Source organism: Heterocephalus glaber, unplaced genomic scaffold (assembly GCF_053883595.1).
Source record: "Heterocephalus glaber isolate CG9 unplaced genomic scaffold, H.glaber_assembly_v1.0 deba00001497, whole genome shotgun sequence".
Taxonomy (NCBI): Eukaryota; Metazoa; Chordata; class Mammalia; order Rodentia; family Bathyergidae; genus Heterocephalus; species Heterocephalus glaber.
The window spans coordinates 8,190,236-8,215,139 of NW_028258320.1; the positions used below are offsets into that span (position 1 = coordinate 8,190,236).

At 42.9% G+C, this 24,904-nt stretch overlaps 1 protein-coding gene across 5 annotated transcripts in view; it reads right to left on the minus strand.

The window, feature by feature from the left end:
• Adgrf5 (adhesion G protein-coupled receptor F5) overlaps positions 1–4,933 on the minus strand; it is a 66,378-nt gene extending 61,445 nt beyond the window's left edge. For 3 of the 5 annotated variants that reach the window (XM_087184646.1, XM_004846407.4, XM_004846406.4), the window contains exon 1: positions 4,628–4,933. The gene's annotated coding sequence lies outside the window, so the exon portion shown is untranslated. The remainder of the gene's footprint in view (positions 1–4,627) is intronic. The other 2 variants (XM_004846404.4, XM_004846402.4) reach the window with 1 other exon arrangement.
• Between the last annotated feature and the right edge of the window lie 19,971 nt (positions 4,934–24,904).

The window sequence follows — 24,904 nt, forward strand, 5'->3', positions numbered from 1 at the left end:
AGCACCCGAACTGCAAGAGCAGCCAGCTCTCCTGGACCATGCAGGGCCCAAGACCCAGGACCCAGGAACGCCGGGCTGCCCAAGCTAACTCCTGACTTCTGGGAGTAGGCGTCCGGGTCCTCAGCTGCATAGAGGCTAAGTGACCGAGGTTCTTTTAGTGGAGAAGGGAAGGTGGGTGAAAGACAGAGGCTGAGGACCTGACTCAGGCAGGCAGCGGCCACCTGTCCCGGAAGTGAGTTTTGCACTCCGGGACCTTGACATTAGAGGATGGTTGGACCATTTAATTCACTTTTCAATTTAGATTTCTCAGTGGTTAAGAACACGTATCCACCATCCCTCCAAAGGCAGAGAAGAAATCAGGCACAAAGCTCTGAGACCGATTGATTTTTGCCTGACCCTGGTTTGGCTGAGCATTTACCAAAGTGTGGCAGTTTTCCATCAAATAGGAATGTGTTTGCGGCACAGGGACTAACCACAATCCAGTTCAGGGTGACCCAAGAAGAGCAGTTTGGAGTGAACTTTGTCCTCCTTATTGTTCCCATTTCTGGCTTTTTCCTGGAAGTCCAACCTACTCTATTGTTGCAAAGATCCTATTTTAAAATCAGTGTGGCAGAATGTAGGACTGGCTACTAAGAATCTACTCTTGTCACTTAGCCTGGTGACGTGGCGGGGGGTGGGGGTGGGGCTTGGATTATCGCACTGACATCATGAGTCTTGGGAGCGGGAAAGGACTTTTCAGGTCATCATGCAGACCCCACCCAGCGCAGGCATCCCTTTGGGAACACCCAGGCCACTGGTCTTCCAGGGCACTGGAGCTGTGCCAGGGACAGGGTGTCCCCCATACCGCAAGTTCACCACTTGTAGACAATTCTGGTGGTGGGTAAATCCTTCCAAACACTGACTTGGAATCCATGACCCTATAATTTCCACTCGGTCTGATGGCTCTCCCCTTTCCCACACAGGACAACCTTTAAATGTTTAGAAGCACCCTTCATGTGCTACAAGGCTCACTTCTTCCTCCATATGTCCTCTGAATGTCCCTTCAGCTATTCTGTGAGTGATAATTTTCTCATTTTCACCACCTTGACCATCCTCTTCTTTTTTAAAATAAAGATTGATATATTTATTTTCATTTTCTTTCTTTCTTTTTAATACTGGGGATCGAACCCAGAGCCTTTACACTGAACTACATCCCCAGCCCTTTTTTAAAAATTTTGAGGCAGGGTCCCCCTAAGTTGCCCAGGTCAGATCCAGGTTGAGATCTCCCTGCCTCAGCCTCCCAGACTACTAGGATTACAGGTGTGCAGCACCATTCCTGGAAAGATCTGGTTATTTCTTAAAACAACATATTAGGCACTTCTGCTTAATGAATCTTTTCTACACTTTGTGTGCCAAGCATTTGCACACCTTTCCAGAAAGAAAATGAAGATTTAGCAAGACACAATTACTTACTTAAAGAAGTAGCAAACAGGAAGTTTAAAAGTAGGTCTGCCTCTTTCTAGCCCACCACATGCCTCCAGTTCAAAAAGAAGAGTTGATTGCAAATGCCTCAGTATAGTCGCAGATCCAGCTGGAGACCTGCGGCAATCCACCAGACCGTGCCCTCCATGCTGGTTAATGCCACTGTTACAGCTGCCCTTGTTACAGGAGATCAAAGTTGACTTGACCAGCTAAGGAATGACCACTAGCAAACTGCTTCTGCAGGGCCATGATGGCCCAGGTGGGCATGCAGGAAGCCTGAAGGTGAAGAGGCGGAGGAACAACAGGAAGAAAGAAAGGATTCTGGGCACCTGGGTGGTGTTGCATCGGAAGCTCCAGGTGATGGGGCAGCAGGAGGAGAGGGTGGAAGGGAGCAAGCGTGGTCCCTTGAGTCACCTGAGCGTGCAGTGCCGTCATAGCCTGGGGAACAGCTGGGAAGCATGAGTTTCCTCCTAGCCCTGCTCACACCTTATAGGAGCAGCGAATGAGATCCACCTGGCTCAACGAAGGATCTGAAATAAAACCTGGGAAACAGCAGTGTGTAGGACAGGAAGGAAAACCCTACATGTAGCAGAAAGGGAGTCCTTGCCACCGCAGGAGCCAGGTGGGGACGGGTAATGTCTGTGGCTCCTGGATTTCCCTGAACACTGGGCAGAGCTGCTTCCCTGCCATCTCCTGGCTGCTTTCAAAGAACAGAGGTTGCTGCAGGGTGGCCCAGCCCCACAGAAAGCCAGCCACACCTGCAGCGAGTACCCAGTGGATTCCTCCAGGCTTCAGGGGACTGAGCCTGGGAGTCGTCGCCACTTGAGGTCTGGGAAGAAGGCACCAGAGGACCATGCTGACCTCCATAGCTGGGTCCGTGGCATCTCGAAGACACTGAGCTCCTCACTGTCTGTGCTCTGAGCAGAGCATCGCCCTCCCTGCTGGTCACCATGGAGCTCCTGGGGCCTGGGCTCCTCTGTGCCCTCTGGGAAGTCAAGGGCTTCCCTTCCCTGCAGTTCCCTGTCTTGTCTACCACTGGAGAAACTGAGGCTGAGAAGGCTGGGGATGCACCCAGAGCCTCCTGGCAGGAGCTACAGGTAAGGAGTGAACTCGGAGCCGCAGGGCTCAGGGCAGCCTCATTCCGCTTCCCCTCCGACCCCTGGTGCTAGCGTTTGTCAGCAGTCAGCCCCTTTAACTTTTCTTCATGGTTTTGTAGGGAGCAGTGGGACTGAGGTGCCAAAAGCCCTCAATCTGGGACGTCATCGTGGAGGCCGGGTTCATCTCTGCATGCCAGGCCTGGTGCATAGCAAAAGGGCTGATGTGGGAGGGGCTGAAGAGCTCAGCCTGAGCTGCATGGTGAGGAAGGGGCCCCCCGACCTGATGGAGAAGCACCTGCAACAGGGGTGTCACAGGTTCTCAGAGGCGTGGAAGTGTGGGGACTCAAAATACTCCATACTCCGTAAATAGCTAAGTCCGGCAAAGTCTCACGGGGGAATAAAAGCGCATGGGGAGAATACTATGGAAAGCTTCAAGCTCTAGATCTCAGTCTGATAACGACTCCAACTTCTTCACCCAATGTACACGTTAATTTCTTCACTGAACAAATTCATTCGTGAATTCAACACACACAGAGCTTAAGCTAAATGCCAGGCATCTTGAAGGACTATGGATTTGTCAACCAAAGACCAGTGATGGCTCCAGGGTGGGAATGGAGGTAGCAACCATCATCGATTGTGCCAGGGGCTCCCACGGCAGACCTGTGCCAGGTGCCATAAGACCTCAGGGTGCTTAGTGGCAGGTAGACTGGATAAACACCAGGAGGACAGATCAGGCTGTAATGGGTAATGGGGTGGAGAAGGGAACGGGGGTGTCTGGGTGGTGGAGCAGCACAGGCACAGGCACTGAGGCATGCAGGTGACACGGGCCAACCTGGGCAGCCTCGTCCACCTTCTTCAGTCAGAGCTTCTCTAAGGGTATCAGGCATGGGACCCCAGGCACCAGGATAAAGTGCAGATGCACTAGTCCGGGGAAGGGATGGGGTTTTCATCTTGAACCAGTTCCCGAGGGACACCTACTGTGACCATTGCCTGACCACATTTGCAGGTAGCACAGCTGTGAGCAGCAGGTGCCATTGACACATAAGGACACAAGGGGAACCGTGTTTCCCAGGAACCCTGTAAGGGACATGGAGCGGGTGGAGGGGACCACCTTGAAGTAAAATATGTGAGTAGCAAGAAATTATGAGCATCTCAACGAAACAAGCCAGGAGAGAAGAGTGTATGCTCAATAAATAGACATAAATGGACTGATTTCTGAGGTTAGCATGAAATTCTTCTCCCAGAGGAAATATTGGCTAAGGGTAAAATGGAACAATAAATGTGAAAGAGGAAAAAAAAAATCCAGAGAAATCTGCAGTGCTATTGAAGAAGGCTTGACCCTTCTCTGGGTTCCAGTTCATTCCTCATCTTGAACCCAACAGTGACCAACAACCAACAACCAGACAAAAATCACCTCATTCCTGCAGGCGATTTCTACCACAGAGTACGAGTATGTGGGATCAGCCTTCTTGGCCATCCTTGGTGTACACTGTCACTACTTGAATTTAATCTTGGGAAAACTCAGAAAGCACAATTGCTCCATAGAAAATTCTGGAAAATAACATGGAATTTCACCAGAACCCTGCACAAAGTGCTCATTCTCATTCACTTGCCACCCACAGGTATCCGACGTTAGAAGCACTTACCTCTAGCTCTGTTAGCAAGTCCTCTGTCAACTTTAATACATCATTCATTAAAGAACTCAGAAAGGAATAAACAAGAGTCATGGAAGAAGTCTGCATTTTTGCAAAGAAAAAGCATTTGGCAAACTCGTTTCCCTCCTGCAGAAGCCAAAAGATACAACTTTTGAAGAGATGTGTCCTCCAAAGAAAACAAGACCCAAGCTGTGTGTATTATGTATGCACTCTGCTGTTGGTATCCTCTATGCAAAGACACAAACATTCAAATCACCTGGTGTCAGCTCCCTCTTGCTCTTTTCCCTCACAGCCTTCCAATTCTGTGAATCTCCACAAGCTGAGAAGATGCTGCCAAATAGAAGTGCAGTATGGACCCTTGCGTGGACATCAGAGCTGCTTTATCCCCATGCGAGGAGACAAAGCAAAGCCTACCTGGCTCTCCAGTGGCTTTCCAGCTCCAGGATTTAACTCCGCACTGCAGATCTCCCCAGTTTTCTAGGTGAGGTGAGTCTCAGTAGCTCTCATTCGACTACACAGCTCAGCTCAGAGGTGAGGAGAACAGGAGGGTTGGTCCCGATCCCGCTCCACAGCTCCAGAGAAGAGATGAGCTACCGCCTGCCTGTGCCTGTGGCTGCAGGAAGAAGCCGGAGGGCAGTGAGGCTGCAGGAGGGGGCGGAGGCTGGGGAGGGAGCAACAGGGGACAGCAATAAATAAAGCTCCTCTCCGTGCCCCATGCCTCTCCCCAGCCTCCCTAGAGGAAATGAGAGATTTAGACTTGTCCACTGGCCACTGGGAAGCAGAGAATAAACACCCTGAGAGTCACACAGCTGAGATGAAGCAGGACAGCAGGCCGGGGCTGATGGGCGGCCTCACCTTTCCCCAAATACCTTCTTCCTGAAGCCTCTGTAAAGTCAAGAATGCCCTAGTCCTGTCCCCACAAGCTGCAGTGTATCTGGGCCACAGTTCAGATGTTCTGTAGTGGAGCAGCTGCGGAGGGCCAAGAAGTATCTCCCTGGTTTCAGGAGGGACCCTCTCTCTGCTAACTTCAGACAGTGCGTGGTAACCTTCCTTTGTTAATCTTGGACAAGCTCCCAAGGGTCTCAGACTGTTTGGCCCTCAGGCATCAAGAGTTGTGTGAAGGCTCCACCTGTAGACTGCTAGGAACAGGACCCTCCCCATCATTTGTGGGGTGCAGTGAAAGATGATAATGAAAAGCCACTCATTTGGAAATTTAAAATTTCAAGATGGCAACAACAGAGCATTAAACCCCAAGCAGGGCCCTGCTGAGCCCAGATCTCTGCAGCTGGACAGAGTGCACCCTCGGGAGGCCAGCGTGGCTGTAGGAGGAAGGGGGACTGTGGGGCATTGAGTTTAACAGGCTGAGTGCCCGGAGGTGTGGACTCACCCCGCTTTGCTCTGTGAAGTAGGGGTCATGCCTTGAACAGCAGCGCATGCAGAAGCCAGTGCAAGGGGGATGCTGGGCCGTGGTGGCGTCACTGTGTTAAAACCACACCGTGGTCTCCTCGCCAAACTCTCAGCTCACCCCACTGCATTCTCTCCCAGCACCAAGCAGCCCCTCCCCAGTGCAGTCCTCCTGATGAGGTTCCCATGCTTAATAGCCAGCTAAGGACAGATGCCAACTGCTTTCCACACAGGCTGGCCTCTCCTACTGTACCTGCAGCCCACCCGGATCCTCCCCTCCTTCTCCCTCTCCATCCCTCCTTCCCTCATCCCTCCTGCTCTCTGCTTTGCTCTGTGAATCACATCCTCCTCCTGATACTCAGGCCTTGAGACTCACACCCTCAGGCACCCCTTCTGTGAGTCCTGGCCTTCGGGGCTCTTCCCAGGCAGTCCTGCTTGTCTCTCCTCTCCTAACACTCCAAGCAGGAAGTCTGTCTGTCCTTCCTTCGGTTGGTCGGTCCCTCTGCCTCCTGCTGGGGCGCACGCTGTGACATCCTGTACTGAGTCTGCTGTTGCATTAAGACCAAGGCCCTCCTGGTCCCCAGCAGTGTTTGATTCCTGCAAATTCAAGGTATAGGAAGAGCGTTATTAATTATAGGTACCTTCAGGGGACAAAAAGAAAATTTATAGCTCAGAGGAAAACCTAAGTTCTTTGTTAGGGTTTTATAGTTTAAACTCTGAGCAACACAGATTAACAATGTCACAGGTAACACTGCTGTGGCTCAGTATTTATTAAAATGCCACTGTTTCTATGTGCTGCACCTCTCTGTCTTCACACAGACACATCAGGAGTAGGTAACGATGTCCTCTATGTGGAAAATGCAGCTTTCGCCATGCCCAAGAGAAGGGCAACTTGAGTTAGTAAGGGCAGAAGATAAAGCTGCTGGTGGTAAGGCGGGAGGGAAAAAAAGGAGTGTCAAAGTGGGACAGAAAAAGAGGAACAGAGGGGGAGGCATGGAGGAGGAGCAAAGGGAGAAGGGATGAAGACAGGAGACATGGGAAGCAGACAGGGTGGGGACAGGAAGGAGGAAGAGCTCTCTCCTGGCTTGGCATTTCCTCTGGGAGGACCCAGCAAGGGCAGGTCTGTGTGTCCTGCCTGGTCCTGCACCTTCCCAGCTCTCTGGTGATCAAAAGCAGAGAGGCCGAGAGCCTCACCCAGAGCTGCTGTCACAACATAGGAATTAGCTTCTGCCTTTGCTTGGACTTTGAAACATTGTCAAAGCCACACACTTATCTGTCACTTCATGGCTCTGAACACTTCCAGGACAGTGTCAGCCCTGGAATGTCTGACAGGTGTCCTGTTTCTTCTGAGTCCTCCTGAATCAAGTGGTTACTTGGTGAGTTTATAGAAGCTGCATGTGCCTGAGAGGCCCCTGCTGTGGCCACCTGGCTAAGTACAAATTACTGCAACAGAGACCCATTAGCTAACACCCATAAAGACAATCGAAACTATGTGTGACTCTGAATATCTAGCTGTGTGCACTGAATAGGAATTTAATATATACATAATCCATAATGAAACAAAGACATTTTGTAAATCAACTGTTTGAATTTTCTTCATGAAGTTTCAATTTGGCTCCTAATGAGTGGATGTTACTTATAGCAGAAATGGCATGTCAGAGTGATAGCAAAAGACCTCCAAATGGAAGCAAATATCTGATTATCCTGTCAAAAGAGCACTGAGTGTGGCCTAGCAGACACTTTGATGAAGGCTGAATCTCTAGGAGATTGAGCTGAATCTACACGGAGTCTCCAGGAGACTAGCTTTGTCTACTTTATAATTCTGAAAGATGTAGGAACTAGTAGTAGACTCTTATCTCCAGAAATGCAAATTAAGTTTGCTTGGTAGAGATATAATTGATTTCCACCATGCAGAAATTATTATTCCAAATATTACCCTTTATTGTATTATATTACCCAGTTTTATATCTCTGGGGAAATTCAGTTCAGTGTTCTTGTCTATATAGAAATCTATCAGCTCTCAGAGACTCATCTTGGAACAAGTATTTTATTTTCCCCACCCTCATTAACTCATGAGTTAAAGTCCCTGTTGCATGTGTATTTTATATGTATACAAGACTTAGGATTTCACCTTTCTGAAAACTAGCTCTTGACAGAAGGCAGGTGATAAACAGGAATTCGCCACAGCAGAACTGTTTTTCTTAAATATTTTGACTGGTTTTATATGTTCCCTGAGTATGTAAAATAAAAACAGGGAACAAACTGGCCGTGTAGATGACGAGAGTAAAGTTTGGAAAAAACAGCTGAGTGCAGGTGCTCAGCCTGGCCTCCTTACAGAGGTGAACTAAAGCCACCATAGGCAGCCACATGGTGAGGTGACCGACTGTGGGAACTCTGGAAATCACCAAGAGAGAGGCTAGAACCTTGTGTGGTCAAGAGATTGGGACAGTAGCACAGAAAGGAAAATAAAATGCCCAGCATCTGCACCCTGACTCCACGGCCTGCAGAGGGAGGGTGAGTAGAGAGCCTTGGACAGTCTTCCATGTCACGTGGGATCCTCCCCAGTGTACGGGGGCCCACTATCCTCACAGGCTTGCAGCCCACTCAGTTAAGTAGCTGAAATCCATCCAGGGGATTTGGTTTGGAGAAGGAATTCACGTCCTCTCCAAGGAACCCCAGGTGCTGGAACCAGGGCCCTTCTTGAGAAGGAGACCAGGGGGCTTTATTGTTGAATTTTACCAAACTTTAAAGAACACAGATGCCAGTTCTTCTCAGACTATTTGATAAAACTGAAAGGGAGAAACTTCCCCGATTCATTCTATGACACCAGCTTTACCCTGTTAACAAAACTAGACAAGGACACAGCAGAAAAAGAGAAAATTATACAACAAAATCCCTGATGACCATAGATGTGAAAATTCTCAACAAAACACTAGCAAATTGAGTGCAACAGCATAGTGAAAAGATCATGCACTACAATCAAGTTGGCTTTGTCATGAGGTTGGCTCAACACATGCAACTCAATAAATATAATACATCACATCCACAGACTGATGAGAATCATACAATCATCTCAGTAGATACAAAAAAGCACTTGATAAAATTCACCATTGCTTCATGAGAAAAGCCTTGAACAAATTGTGTTTGGTAGGATTGTATCTCAAAATAATAAAGGCTATGTAAGACAGACCCACAGTCAATGTCAAACTAAATGGGAAAATGCTGAAAGCATTTCCTCTAAAAGATGAACTTGAGTCATTTGTAGGAAAATGGGTGCACTTTGAGACCATGATGTTAAGCACAATAAGTCAGACTCACAAACCTAAATATGTCATTGTTTCTCTTATATGAGAAACCCAGAGTATAAATAATTGAGAGAGCAAGATAAAAGATAGATAAAAGGAAACAGGGATACAGAGCTTTTGCAAATGAGAGAGGAATAAAAAAAGTGGAGGGCTGGGGGAGAGAAAGTAGAGTGAGGGCAAATAAAAAGAATTAAGATGTGTTATTTACATGTACCATTCCCTGTAATGAATGAAATATTGTGTCCTGAAATTTTGTACTAACAAAATATTTTTTAAAAGATTAAGAAAAGGATGTTCACTCTTAACAACTCTTATTTAATTTAATACTAGAATGCTAGGGATTTAGCTCAGTGGTTCTGCCACCTGCTTTGCAAGCACAAGATCTGAGTTTGATCCCTGGTACAAAAGAAAAAAAAAAAGAATATAATTTAGTACTAGAAGTTTTGACCAGAGCAATTAGACAAGAGAAAAAAATAAAAGGCATACAGATAGGAAAGGAGGAAATCAAGTTATCACTGTTTGCAAATTATATGATTCTCTACATAGAAAAACCTAAAGACTCCACAAGATTATTAGAAATAATAAACTCAGTACAGTAGCAGGATACAAAAATTAACATAAAAATGATTCACTTTTCTGTGCATCAATAATGAATTTGCTGAGAGAGATCATGAAAACAGTTTCACTCACAATAACCACAAACAAAAACACAAAAATTTTGGAATACACTTAACAAAAAAAGTGAAAGAGACCTACAATGAAAGTTACTATGACCATTAAGCACAGTAAGTTAAGTCACAGTTAAGACCATTAATCACAGTTAAGTCCGCTGAATAGATGAAGAAAGACCTAGAAGATTAGCAAAGCATGGTCCTGGGTCAGTCCGGATGTGTCATGGAAGAGTGACCTTGGGTACCATAGTACTATATCTGGCCCTTCCTCCTTCCTCTCTGACTCTTCACTTGCTCTGCTTCCCTATTGCCATCTTTGCCTGTTTTGTCTTTGCTCCACCACACCCTTCCACCATGATGTTTCTGCCTTGGAGCCAGCTGACCACGGACTGAATTTTCCAAAGTTTGAGCCAAATTAAACCTTTCCTCCTTGAAATTGTGGGTGTTGGCTATTGTGTCCAGTGATACAAAAGCTGACTCGCCCAGAAAATCGATACCAGAAAAATGAGGTTGTCGCTATGACTGTGCCTGCCTATGTTATTTAAAAACCTTTGTAACTGCTTTATGGGAGGAGGTTGGAAAGATTTGAATGGGAAAAATTTGAAGAAGCTGGCTAGAGAAGCCCTAGAATACTATAAACAGAGCATTATAAGTGATTATGGTTAGAGCTCAAAAGACCAGGATGATAATAGGAATGTGAACAGTAGAGGTTAGGCTCAGAAGCTTTCAGTTGGAAACAAGGGCTCCTTTGACAATTGGACTAGATGCCATGGGTGTTACACTTAACAGAAAATTTCTCTACGTTTTGCCCATGTCCTGAGAATGTGCAGGAAATAGACTAGGGATGGTGGACTAACTAGTTGGCTTGGCCAAAGAAATTTCAGGACAGCCCAACATTCAGGCTGTGGCAAGGGTACTGCTGCCTTTTAGCTAGGATCAAAAAGCAGCACAGAAAGTTTTGGAGAACTTAAATTTTAGCCTAAAAGAAACCATATGTGAAGTTGGGAGCAAAGGAAGTGTGGCTGCTAAAGAGATTAGCACCATTAAAAAGAAATAAAGTACTTTTTACAGGGACAAGAAAAAAGGTGTCTTTGGGGCATCTCAGAAATCAGCAAGATCCCGCTAATCACAGGCTCAGGGGTATAAAAGTGTAAATCTTTCACTTGAGAAGAGAGTCCCTGGGCATCCTGCTCAAGCAGGACCTCCAAAGAGTTGGTTCCCTGGATTCTTTTCAGCTGGCACAGCCATCCAGGCATTTGGAGGTTGCTACAGCCATAGTTCAAAGGGGCCTGGCCACTGTTCCCACTGGCAGTAGATCCTGGCAATGTGGAAATGATGCTGATTTTATAGCCATGCAGAATGCAAGAATTGTGGAGTCAGGGAGGATTCCACACATTTCAGAGGAAGGACTGGGAGGGCAGGTAGTGTATCCCTAAGAGGGCAGTACATGAAATTGTGGAAATAAAACCAAAGTTGCAGTAGAGACCCCAGGAACTTGAATATGCCAGGAATGTGTAATATCAGCTAAGGAAAGCTGCAGGCCATGAATGGAGTCAGCCCAAGACATAGGCCATGGTGACTGCAATTTGCAGGGTGATAGGTCATCCCAGGCCTGTTGGGACTCATTTTACCACCACATACTCCAAATACTAGATATGGAGCTATGGAACTCAATATTTGATCTGGTGGATTTTGGTCTTGCTTTGATCCTATTCTTTTCTACCCCCCTATTTCTCTCTTTTAGAATGGAAATATTCACCCTGTGGCCTTGTATCTTGGAATAATATAACTTGGCTTTTTACTTTTACAGAGTTTTACAACTAGGAGTTTGCCTTAAGTCTCAGAAAAGACTTGGACTTGGACTTTTGAAAAACACTGGAACTGTTGAGACTTTGGGGAAGTGATTATTGTTTTCAGTTATACACAGGATAGTTGGCATTATGTTAGATAAAATTATGAAATTACTATTGTCTTTATTTGGAGATCAAGGGTGATTAAAGATGTGTTTTGGTTGCAAGTTGTGACCATTAATCCTGGTTTATCTAGTTCACTGGAATAAGAAATGCATAGCAGATTAGTAAAGCATGCCCTTGGTGTGTCTAGATGGATTGTGTAAGTGTGACCTTGGGTATTCACTTGAGTTACAGTGGTACCTCAGTTCATGAACTTAATTAATTCCACATTCTAGTCACAAACCAAATTGGTTGAGAACCAAATCAAATTTCCCCATAAGGTCAACATTGAACCTAACCATTGAATTTGATTTGGTTCTTGTCCAATTAGGTTTGCAACCAGAATTGTGGAAAGAATTAAGTTCATGAACCAAGGTATCATTGTATGTATAATCCTTAGCACATTCCTCTTCAGCCTCTTCCCCTGTGCTGATTCCTAGCTGTCATGAACTCACTGCCTTTGTTCCACCATGACCTTCCACCTTAATGTTTCTGCCTTGAAATCAGCCAACCATGAACTCAGTTCTAACTGTGAGCCAAATTAGACCTTTTATCCTTTATGTTGTGGATGTCCATGACAGGAAAGCTGATTAATACTGTTATAAAACACCAATAAAATAAATTAGAAAGGATACAAAATGATGATAAGACATCCTATGTTCATGGATTAGAAGAATTAATATTGTGAAAATGTCCATGCTACCCAAAGTAATTTCCAGATTTAGTCCAATTCCCATCAAAATACCAATGATACTTTTCACAGAACTAGAACTAAAATGTACACAAAAGCACAAAAAGACCCCAAATAGCCAAAACAATCTTGAGCAAAAAGAACAAAGCTAGTGGGATCACAAGATCTGATTTCAAGACATACTACAGAGCCATACTAACCAAAACAACATGGTATTTTCATAAAAACAGACACAGAGATAAATAGAACAGGGTTCTCAGAAATATGGCCATGCATGTACAGTCGACTGATTCTCAACAAAGGTGCCAAAAACATATAGAGAAAGGACAGCCTCTTCAAACTTTAGTCTAGGCTACTAAATGTTTTCTATAAATACTGAACATCTTAGGAAACAATGGATCTTTTCCTCCAACCCCTTTTTATCTGGAATGAGTAGTATAGGCCAAATAAGCTGCCTTTGTGGTCTCTCTGGGCTGTGCCTCACACCAGGATGTGGCTGCCCTTATTTGAAACCACTTCTTCTGGGTTATTGTTGTTGAAATGGTCTTAAAGCTGATGTTTCAGCTCATTCCCAGGGGATGACTTCCTCTCTCTCTGCCTCCATAAACTATCATTTCTTCTCACAGAAACAGTACTTTTTTCCAGCTATTAATTCTTCAGAGCAACAGGAATTTATAAAAATAGGCTCTTTATTTCTCCTTGAAAATCACACATTATCTTCTTCCTTTACAATGGTTTGTTTTAAGTAATCCCCAGCAACCTTGGAGAGAAATCTGCCAACACCAACACAGATTCGATAACCTTATCCCATGCTCTGTGCCCAGTTTTGTGCCAGTATTAGAAACAAATAGGACACATCGTGGGCCTGGGTGGCTTACAATCTAAGCAATTAAATAATCTCTAAATTTAGAAACACTCTAACCCTAGGGTGTTGACCTCATTGAGATTTTTGCATGCAACTTAAATGTCATTTGGAAAGAATTACTATCTACTATTAATAGCTCAATTGTTCTTCCCATATTTCCATATTTGATAGAAACTGGGTTAAGGCAGTTCAGAATTCACAAAAATTTCTAATCCAAAGCACAGTCATTTATTTGGGAATGCAGAATACATTTTTAACAAAATCAAAAGTTTAAAATTAATAACAACATCAATAGTAACTGTTATTTATTGAGTACACATCATGTACCCAACACTATGCTATGTTGAATGATATTATTTAACTCAATTTTGATGACAAGTCTGAAAGGTGGGAGTGAAGATTTCCACCTTTGAAGGAAATTAAAATCAGAGATTACATAACTTGCTCGTGGACACATAGTTGTGTTTTAAGAATGTATAGACTGTCTTTTTGGCTCTCTTACAGCTTAGATCTAAAATGTCCTGTAAAAATTTCATGTTTGGCGGTAGGGCCTGGTAAGAAAGGGCTGGTCAACAGGGCTTGACTTGGGTGCATTCTCGTCCCTGGCTCCTCCCTTCTCATTCTGCTTCCTGGCTGCCATGGTGTGAGCAGCTTTCCTCTGTCATGTTGTTCTGCCATGCTGTTCTACCTTGGAGCCAGTTGACCATGGACTGACTCCATTGAAACATGAGCCTAAATAAATCGCTTCTTTAAGTTGCTGAGTATTTTGTCCCAACAACAGGAAAGTGACTGAAAACAGTCTGTCATAGTAAATGTTGAGTAAATGGATGAAGGAAGGAACAACTAAATATATGACCCAGTGAGTTCCTGGAATAATACATCTTGCCTAGTTAACTGTCCATATGCAAAGAAAAAGAAACAGAAAAATAATATGCTCTCAGTAACAAAACTATGCAAAAATCAATAATTTTTGATAAATAGACATTTACATCAAGGTGTAAAGTTTGAGAAGCTCCACAGTGTGCATGGAGGAAGATGAACAATGCAGGGAGATTATTTTAGTCTCTTTGAATTTTGCCCTAATTTCACTTAAAAATTTTTGGCTTCACTTTTCCTTGAAATAGTGTGTCTCCTTACTACTTTTTATTTTTGCTACCAAGACAAGTTTCCTTTTTGCTCTCCTGTGGAACAAAATGAAACTTCTCTAATTACAGGTGGTAGAAGTGCAAATCTTTAAATTTGCTGTCTTTTGGTGCTTCAATCATGACTAGAGACTGTGGATCAAATACTGATAAAAACAAATATCCAAATGCTTCCCCATCCCCCAACCCACTATGCCCACTAAGGATATTGATGTGTTCATACACACTTTGGTATATTGATCTGTATTGGTTTTACAGTTTAAGTATATTAAAAAGTCAGAATTATTAATCAGTAAGCCAATTGGTATGGCTCAAAAATCCACATACAAACTCAGAAAATAAATCCCTTAGTGGTTGAAATAATATTTGTATGATTTTTAAAGTCTAATAATGCTATTTGTAAAGAAATGTATTATTCTGAGCCTTTTGCCCCTCCCCACCCTGCCACATTAGGACACAGCAGTCAAGAGGCCACTATCTTGGAAGCAGAGAAGATGCCTGCACCAGACCCCTAAGGCGCCAGTCCCTTGAACTCAGACTTATCAACCTCCAGAACTGAGGAAATGCATTTCTATTACTGACACATGAATCAGCCTCAGGCATTTTGTTATAGCAGCAGGGATGGACTAAGACAGTGGGCAAGTCCAAAGTCCCCATGGTGGGCAGTCAGGAAGGGCTGAGAGCTCTTCCTCAGCACAACTCAGATCTAATGATCTTGCCATTGGTAGAGAATCAGGCCATCAGGCTCTCTAGGATAATTTCCATTGCTCAGTCACCTCGCTATAGAGGGACATTAATTACATCAACAGGACACCTTCGGGACACTTAAATTAGTATTTGAGGGCTGGGGATTTAGCTCAGTGGTTTCGCCACCTGCCTCACAAGCACAAGGACCCGAGTTCAATCCCCGGTACCAAAAAAAAAAAAAAAAAAAAATTAATATTTGATTGGATAACTGCAGACAGTGGACCAACTGCCTTGACATATAAAGGTGACCACTACACTATCAAACTGTTAACAAAATGTTATAATTATGAATCTTGACACACTCACGTGGACAAGATAAAGATATGCTAATATCAAGTACATAATGAAACAACTAAATCAAAATATCAAAGATGGCTTATAATGATTATTCATTGATCATTTCTGGGGAATTCTGTTGATGAGATAGTTACGTTTGGATGATTAATAAACTAAAGACACAAATAATTTTTGAAGTATATATTTATTTCATGAAAGGCTTTTCTTGCCTGAGTTTAACAAAATTATTAATAATGTTGTTATAGTTAAGATTTTGTCCTTTTAAGAGAATGCCAATGTAGACAATCATTCTTGAGGCAATAGAGTTTTTAGATTGTTGTATAAAATTGATATAAATTGGAGAAACTGCTTTGTAGAGAACTAGTAACTGGCACTACTGCTATAAATGTTTTTAGATAATATTTAAACTCAGAAACAACCATGGATTTTACATATCTTGTCTGAATATTATAATAGAATCATAAGGGATAAATAAGCATTATCCTAGAAAATACTGTAAGATATTTTAGTATTATCATAACAATTGTCACATTGTGATTTTAACCATCCCTTAATACAAAATTTAGTTTCATACAATATTTTAAAAATTACTTTCACATTTTCAAAGTTGATATTAACGAAACCTGAAAAAAGTGCTTTGCTGATACAGCTGTTCACATCTGTCATCGATACACAGCACACCTTGATACCAGAAAATAATCCTGAAAGACATTTCTTCCGGGATTATTTGTACACAAACCTTTAAGTTCACGCACACATTTTTGTTTCTTTGTTCTCATTAATTATATTGTATCGGGATGTCACTGTGCTCCGCATGCACAGTGCCCCAAGGCAGTTAGTTCCTTTGCACTTAGAAAAACACATTTCTTATAAAATAAAAAAGAATGTAACCCATTTATAAGTGAAATGTCAAAAGCGTGGATTTTTCTTTTCATAAGATTTTGTCTAAAAGTTCATACCAAATAAACAATGGTCTATTCCAAATAAAATAATGTGGGTTCCTCACATTCAAAATTAATTCAATTTTCTGCTGAAGACCACAAATTTCTTTTTCTTTTTTTTTTTACTGGAAGCTGCCCTCCTTGTTTCAGGGAACTCTCCTGCATATTGCATCTGATAGCTCATCTACAGTAAATCCGTTTTAGCAGCATTCAGTCAGCATTGGAATGAAGTGTTTAAGGATGATTGTACAGCCAAGCTTGATCTCAGTTTCTCCAATTTTCCACCTTCTGGCAGACCCTGGCATCAAGCAGAAACTTTGAGCCCCCCGTAGCCCGCCATGGATAGGCAGGACTAAGGGTTTGTCCCCTGGCAGCAAACTTGATATCCTAAGTCCTCTGGCTTATTTGATTTTTCTTCAGCAACCATCTGAGCACAATTCTCCATGCACTTTTAAATCAATGCCTAAAATGGAAAGTTCTGTTTTGAGCTTTTCATAATTCAAAACTCCTTGTCAAAGCAGATGTAAAATTCAGGAAACATGCAGTCTTTTACTTCCTTATAAGTTCATCTAATAGTTTTAAAAAATATTTTGTAAGTGTACAATATGACTTTTACTACTAGAATAATTTAGTTGACCTTTAGAATTTTTAAGTATTAAATATTCTTATTTTATTGTCCACCATGATTAACAAGCCTTTTAAAAATCCTCCATTCAAGTACATGCCTGTAATCCCAGCACTTGGGAGCCTGGAGCAGAAGGATCTCCACAAATTGGAGACCAGCCTGGGCTACACAGCAACACTTTGTAAAAATATAAACCTCCATTCTAGGTAATAATCACTTTTTGTATTTTAAAAAAAAATCTGTCTTATGTGTTTAGCCATTTTAACATCAAATTTCAACAGCATTCAACTTCACCTACAAATTTTCCACTATTTTCTATAAATATTGTCCTGTTATTGCCACAAAAACATCATTATGTTTGGGTAAATATTTGACACAATATTATTTTTTTATAAATATCTTAACTGAACGCCCAGTGGTCTATTTCAGTACTTAACTACTAATGATTGTTTCCCGCTTATTAAGCCTTTTTCAATTCTCATAATTACCATTTGCTTTTTAAAGTTCATCTTCTACTCTTTTATTTATTTTTGAGAGTCTAAGAAATTCCACTTGCAGAAATCTTCATTAGCCACACCTAACCCTGAAAGCTGGGGTTAAAGCCTCTACCATGAGAAACACATCTCTGTCTTTGAACTAGAACATAAAAACCCACTATTTTCAGAGCAAGGGTTTTACTCATTTTGTTAAATCACCCAGAAACTTTCATCCAGAAATGCCTGCAAATTAAATTTGTGGTGGATATCTTTAATTGGGCACCACAGGATCCAGTCCAATATTTATATTTGTAAAAAAAATATATGTCTGGAAGAAAAAAGCCATTTTATCAAAAATATTCAAATGACCAAGAAGAACTAAGCCAAAGGCTATAAGCTTTTTGGCTTTGGATCTATTTATGCACACAACTCCAAAGTTCTCTTGCTGAGATATTTTCCTGGAATTAATTGCCGGCTCTGGATGTGGTAATGAACCCACTTTTCTGGATTCAGCCACTCTGGTAGAAGCATAGCTGTTCCTTTCCCACAGTCCCTCGGCACAGGCTTGAGTCTTCCCTGTCACCCTTGTGACAGACGCTGGTCCTGATGTCTTACCTTGACACTGTATTTCCAGTACGCCCCCCCCCACACACACAAGCACACACATTAACACTTTCCTTGTTTGGCCCCACACAGTTTCCCACTTGGACTCTCAGTGGTCCTCCCATCTCCTCTTTCAAATTAAAGCAGACACTGGTACTACGATCCTTCTCCGAATTCTAGGCCTGTTTTCATTCCTGGAGAGCGTATGCATTTTTCAGGCCAAGCTCAGTTCCTTCCTTTTTCTTGAAGCTACCTGACCCTCCCACCTTGAGAATATCTCCTTCTTTGAGTCTCCTGGTACACTTCCACTGAAAAACACATTCTTCCTGCTGTCTGATTACTTCTCATATTCACCTTAGAAGACTGAGCTTCCTGAGGTCTTGGTGGGTCTATTTTGTATCTCCCTGCATCCTTAACATGATACAGTGGACCCTCGAGTTACAACTGGCCTGACCTATGAACAACTTGGGTTATGATCAGAATTTTAGTTTTAACTTGCAACCAGTCTTGAGTTTTGACCCGAATGCCAGCCACTTGTGCTTCCAGATGACTCAGATACAGATTTAACCCTTAAAGAGCTCTGGAAGGGATATTACAACATCCTTTCCTGTGCGGGGTTAATTGAGACATCCGGGGCCAATGTCTCTCTAAGGACACTGAGATCTGCCTGGAAGCAGGAGAGAGACTTTGAAGGCTGTGTAGAGGAGCCTGAGCCTTCACTTGACCAAACTGAGTTACATTCGGCTCTTGGGAATGAACTGAGTTTGTAAGTCAAGGATCCACTGTACCATGTACACAGTACCATAAAATTTTGCTGAATTAAACAGAGATTTATGGAAGCATCTTCTTCTAAAAGAGCCAATTTAATATCTATCTAGACTGAGTTTTTCATTAAAATGTTTTTTTGTTTTGTTTCAACTATCATGAAACTTTCCACTCTAGAGAACTTGCTCTAAAGAATTAAAAGGCAACCTGACTTTACTGACATTATTGACATTACTTGCTTTATGCGTAATGATTTAAATTTTGGGCCAATGGACAAACTTGTTCTAGCCTGATGTACTGAGGTACTTGTAAAGGTACAGATAGAAGAAATGACTTGAAAGTTGTCTTTCCTTCAGCATTATGAAGAGAGAAAAGAAACTAAAAATGAAACATCACTGAACTAAATACCACTAAAACTAAAATACAGGGTTCCTCAGTCCTCTAGATCTGAGGGTATTGGCAATAATTTAGTAATGCCCTCTAAGTATATTTCATTTAAGAACTCTCAGAGAATTTCTACAGAAGATGCTGAGAATATCTGTGAGTTACTTGATGCAGGTATTTTTAAGCTAACTTTCAGGAGGCAAAAGAGATTTGTAAATGAGAAAGGGAGTTTGATCCATGCATCTGTTGAACTAGCATTTTTTGGTTACCTGCACTGTGACACTGTTCTTTGAATGAACCCCTAGAATACACCCACAATTTTCCAGATTTAAAAGATTTACTCTATCATTGTGTGTACACAGACACACACACGCACATACACACAAGGGGATGGTGGACTGAAGGGCTCTTTGATAACAGTTAGCCTTGTAGTAATAAATAGATTACACTGAGTCTACTCAGTGGGTAGTGGCTGCTATAGGATCTAGTTGAGAAGGCCTGCAGCTCCAAGTCCAGGCTAAGCTAAGCGGGAAAGACTTCAGTGGGCATCAACCATGCCTGCCATGTGTGTGGGGTTCCGAGGGACAGCACGTGTCCTGGTACACTTGATGGGCAAGTCTAGTTCACTCCCTTGCTTTACAGGTGGGGAACTTGTCCTCAGAAAGTTGCAATGACTGCTTATCAGAAACATCACTCCCTGAGGTCCACAGCCATATCACCCTGCACGGGCCCAGTCTCGTCTGAGGACTGAAACTGGGCTGGAATCCACAACTTTGCATCTACAGTTAAGTCTCATTTCCATTTTGTGGTGCTCATATTCACTGCACAACTATGCCTGAGGCCATTTAAGATTATGAAGACAGTGACTCCTGAAAAACACATACAAGGGGACAATTTAATTGCCCTTGGAGGGAAAAGATTTTCCATTTTCATGGATACAAAAACATCTACAGGAAAAGGAATAACTACTGCTCTGTAGACAAGAAACTATGGAACACATTTGTTTTTAAAACTTCGGTTTGAAAAATCTCAACCGGAACCACAGCATCAAACAAGAGGGATTCTCTCTAAGCATGTCTGTTCCTGTTTGGAGCGTTCTGAGATATTCTGGTACTCCCTTTGCTTGTCACTTCACTGAGGGACACTTTGTCCTCCAGAAGGAGAAAGAAAGGAGCAAAGCTTGAGCCTGGGAAAAGTGGAAGTAACCTCTTTCCTGAAAGCTAATCTTCTTGCAAAGCTATAAATGTGACATATCGTTAATAGAGGATAATTAATTCACTCCTCCTAAATTTTACTCTTTGTTCCCCATGATGGAGATGCTCTCTAACATTCTTCTTTTCCTTCTGATGGTACAGAAACCTCCAGAAGCGCTAGAGCTCTACTAAAAAATATACAACTTTCCCACCCCAAGAAAACAGTTTGAAACTTAGTGGAAAAATTCAGATTGAAGGCAAATGATACATTTATATCAACACTTTGTTCTTATCCCTCTGAAGCAGTAAGGCAAATATTTACCCATTTCATTGGGAGATATGACTGAGACTAAAGCAAAATTGATTCCTTGTCTATCTATCTGTCAGAGAGATAAATTATAAAAGAGTAAATTGACAGGAACGTTGGGAACTTTGTAAACATTTGGAATAGAAGGTTATTTTTCTTACACAACATTCTTAGTTGGAGGACAGGGAGATTTCAAACGGCATAGAAAATAATTTTAAACATCTGGTGAAAAAATGGAAATGTCTACGGTAAATGATTATCTTGTGTGATTTACACATGACTCCCCCGCACAAAATACTGACCTAATCCAAAATATTTGCAGCCACAACAGTGTGACGCACCTGCAGAGGGCAGGGAAGAAAAAGACCTTATGCCCTTGAGCCGTTCTTCATCCTTGGCAACTTCCAGGAGTTGCCAGTTCTCGCTTTGAGTACATCCCGTATGAACTAAGCAGGCTGGGCACATTCATCTCCAGAGCCCTTCTCGGAACTCGGGGTTCAGAGGGGACAGAAGGTCGGGTCCCATGTGGGATGTTTTCAGGAGGTGAAAGGGGTTCACTGGTAGACTGGCTGGGAGAGAGTGTGGCAAAGAAGAACAAGCAATTGAAGTGGGTCCCCAGGATGGTGATGGGGACCAGGGGATCAGAGAAAGGAAAGGCCCCCGAGAGGAAGAAGGGTCCTGCCTGGTGTGTAAGACTAGGAAAGACTCCTGGTGCCTGTAGCCGTTCCTCAAGTCGAGTTCCACTGTGTGTGCAGTGACAAGCATTAGCACAGCATTTGGAAATGTGCGATTCTCCACCCTTCAGTTGATCATGGACGGGTCCTTGCCGCTCATGTTTGTTCACTGTCTTCATCACATTTCTTGTTCCTGGGACAAAATACCCAACTACTTCAACTGAAAGGAGGAGAGCTTGATTTTGGCTCATGTTTTCAATGCTTCGTTGGCTGTCTCCAAGGCAGGAAGGCCTGGTGGAAGAGCCAGGATGATGGAAAGTTGTTCCTGTCATGGTGGCCAGGAAGCAGAGAGAGAAGGGAGATGCACTCTTTCTGATCAGACCCCACTTACTAAAGCAAGTCAGCTATAGCTCCCATATTTCATTCACTTTCCAAGCACACGAGTCTCTTCCAAGCACATAACTCTCCATACCATTCTTGTGTCCATAGACCAGCCAGATGGGTGCCTGCAGATATTTAACTATTAAAGTCACACTAATGCAACTCTATGCCATCAGCAGAGGAATAAAGAGGAAGGGGATTCTATCCACCACCCACTTAACCAACACAGAATGCGACTGGACCAAGCTGGGGCTGCCAGCTCTAGGCACTCTCACACTACAAGGTGTCTTGTGCCTAGGGAAACCAGTATCCAGGTAACCGGGACACTGTTTTGGGGTTGCTCTGAACCTCGTCTCCCAGGGACAAGCTGTAGGAAAGGAAGACAAAGCTCCCAAACCTGCAGAAGCTGATTTTTTAAGGACTGGAAAAGCAAAACTGCTTCAAGAAGGACACTGTCAGTGATTGAGTTCTCCCAGGGAGGTTTGAAAAGGTGGTGGTATTCATTCAAAGAGACCTGAGTCTTCATTTTCAGACTGAGCACCGGAAGTTGAAAACCTGAAGGTTGTCGTCCTGACTGAAGGACGGGTGGAGATGTTTTTATCTCAGAGGAAATGACAGCTGTTGTTTGGGGGTTGTCAATGATGGGGTTCAACAAATGTGGAAAATGCAAAGTTAACCAAAAAGGAGGCCTGGAAGAGCACTTGAGAGGAGAGATGAGTGTATTGTGATGGAAAGCAAGCTTCACAGAGGCTAAATCAGAATCATAACTGCATCTGCTTCCCCTGGCTGTGAGGAAATCACTTAAAGGAGGAAGGTATTCCTTCTGGCTCTTGGCTTCAGAGGCTTCAGTCCAGGGTCAGGTGGCCTTGCTGCCTTTGGGCCTACATAAGCCGAACATCATGGCGAGGGAGTGGCAGACCCAAGCTGCTCACCTCAAGGTGGCTGGGAAGCAGAGGACAGGGAGGGGTGGGTCCCCTGGCCTCTAAGCCACACCCCTAATGACTTCACTTCCTGTTCCAGGCCTGACTCTTAAAGGCTCCACCATCTCCCACAGCACCATAGGCTGGCCACCAAGTCTTTAGCATACGAATCTTCAGGGGACATTTAAAATCTGAACCATAACATTAACAGATTTAGGTTGTGGGAGAAAAAATGAACAAAGTATGGGAGAAAAGTATGAACATTTTCCAACAAGCTTGATAGTCATTGATTGAACTTACTACGTATATTTCTTTAAAAATCAGATTTCTGGCCTAAACTAAAATCTGAATATAATATCAAGACAAAGCAAATTATTCAGAAGCAAAGATTCTCTATGGCACTTCAAATTCGTACCGGGTAAGAGACATGGAAGGTCCAGTTCCTGACATCAGCAAGTCTTTTCTTCCTGGAAAAAATGCAAAACCAAACTTGGACTGAATGGTATGGACAGAAACAGAGAGGGTTGTCCGTCGTGGGAATACTGGCCCTGCCACTGGCTGTGCAGATGACACCGGGTGAGTTTTCAGCTGCTCCGTGCCTGTTTCCTCATCCCATTTCATAATAAAAATAAATGTTGCTCACCTCTCTCATGGAGCTGTGAGGATTACATGAGATGTACTTACACCAGTGTCTGGCACATAGTAGGTGCTCAGTAATTTTCAATATTATTGTATCAGTGGTACTAATTAGAGGTACTAATTAATACAATATTATAGTATTAGTGGTAGCCTTAGAGACATAATCACTGTTTTGGACATACTAAGTACATATTTCTGCACTCTGGAATAGCATCTTTTGGGACATAAACAGAGGAACTGTGCTCTGTGTAGACTTTTCATAATAATCAGAGTTAGAATAGTGATACTGCATATCAGGAACTGTGGTGAGCACAGCACCTCCACTGTCTTACCTTACTGGATGCTCATAACCACTTCCCAGTGAACTTGTGTGGTTTAGTGGAGGCTTGGACAGGTTAAACCCTTGTGGACAGCCACAGAGTGAGGGAGTGGGGATGCTGGGGTTCGAGCCATGTTGTGGCCTCATTGCAGTCTGGTGACCACAGGCTTTCTGAGATAAGGCAGTGGTCATACATCCATCATTTCTCAGATTTTTAAAATTATAATCACAAGGGCAGAAAAGCTAAGTATGAAGGCCAGACAGGGAAGACACAATCTACTGGTGAGACTGAGATCTGGCTTAAGGGATGCATGTGCTTGAGAAAAGAATGTTCTTCGCTGGTTACCAGGGGTGCCGAGCAGAAGCACTTGCAGCTTGGCCTGGCCCTAAGCGGGTTCCAGATGTCTCTTGGGGATCGGGGCTGCAGTTTCCAGGAAGAGTGGAGCCTGCTGTTGACATTTTATTCTCTGGCCCTTCACATCAGGAAGTCTTTAGTCAGTCAGTCATCTGGGAAACTCAGTTAGATGGACTTTTTTTTTTTCTATAACACCAACAGTGCACAAAAGCAAGCCTGGCTATCCAAATTAAACAACAAGATAAAATACATTTTCTCCTAGTAGGTTTTGTTCAAAATATTTCTTTTGCTTGAAATTAGCAGTGCTCACACTTGCTAGTCTCAGGACCCCTTGATTTATTAAAACTCAGAGCTTTTGGATATTTAAGTTATTGTTTTGACATGCTTGTATTTATCAATATTAACTTTATTAGAAATTAAATTGGAAGAAGACTTAGTTGCAATGGATTTATTTCATTTTCAATGGCAATAATAAACCTATTACCTGTTGATAAAAATAATACTTTTAGGAAGAATAACTATGCTTTTCAAAACAAGAAACAAAGAAACAAGTCTGTTGCTTTACAATTTTGCAAACAACTTCAATGTCTTCAAAGGAAAACAGCTGAATTTTTTCATGTGTTCATATACATATATATTTATCCCTCTGTATCTCCAGGGGACTAATTCAAGGGCCTCCATAGATATCAAGATCAATGAATGCTTAAATCTCGTGTTTTCATATGACCTGTGCTCCAGTTCTCCTATACTTTAAATCCTCTGTAGATTGCTTTCAATACCTGAGACAATGTAAATGCCATGTGAGTAGTTGTTACACTGTGTCCAGAGAATAATGACAATAAAAAAAAGTTGGTAGTCTTCATCAAGATACAAATTTCTTTTCTCAGGTACTTTTGCCCCTAGGTTGGTTAAAGCCACACATGCAGAGAGGTGGATGTGATAGGAGGGCTGAAGGTTGATCGGTGCCGATATCACACATCCTGAAGCCACTGGAAAGCTTCAGAGTACACACATGAGAAACTGAGAGTGGAAAAA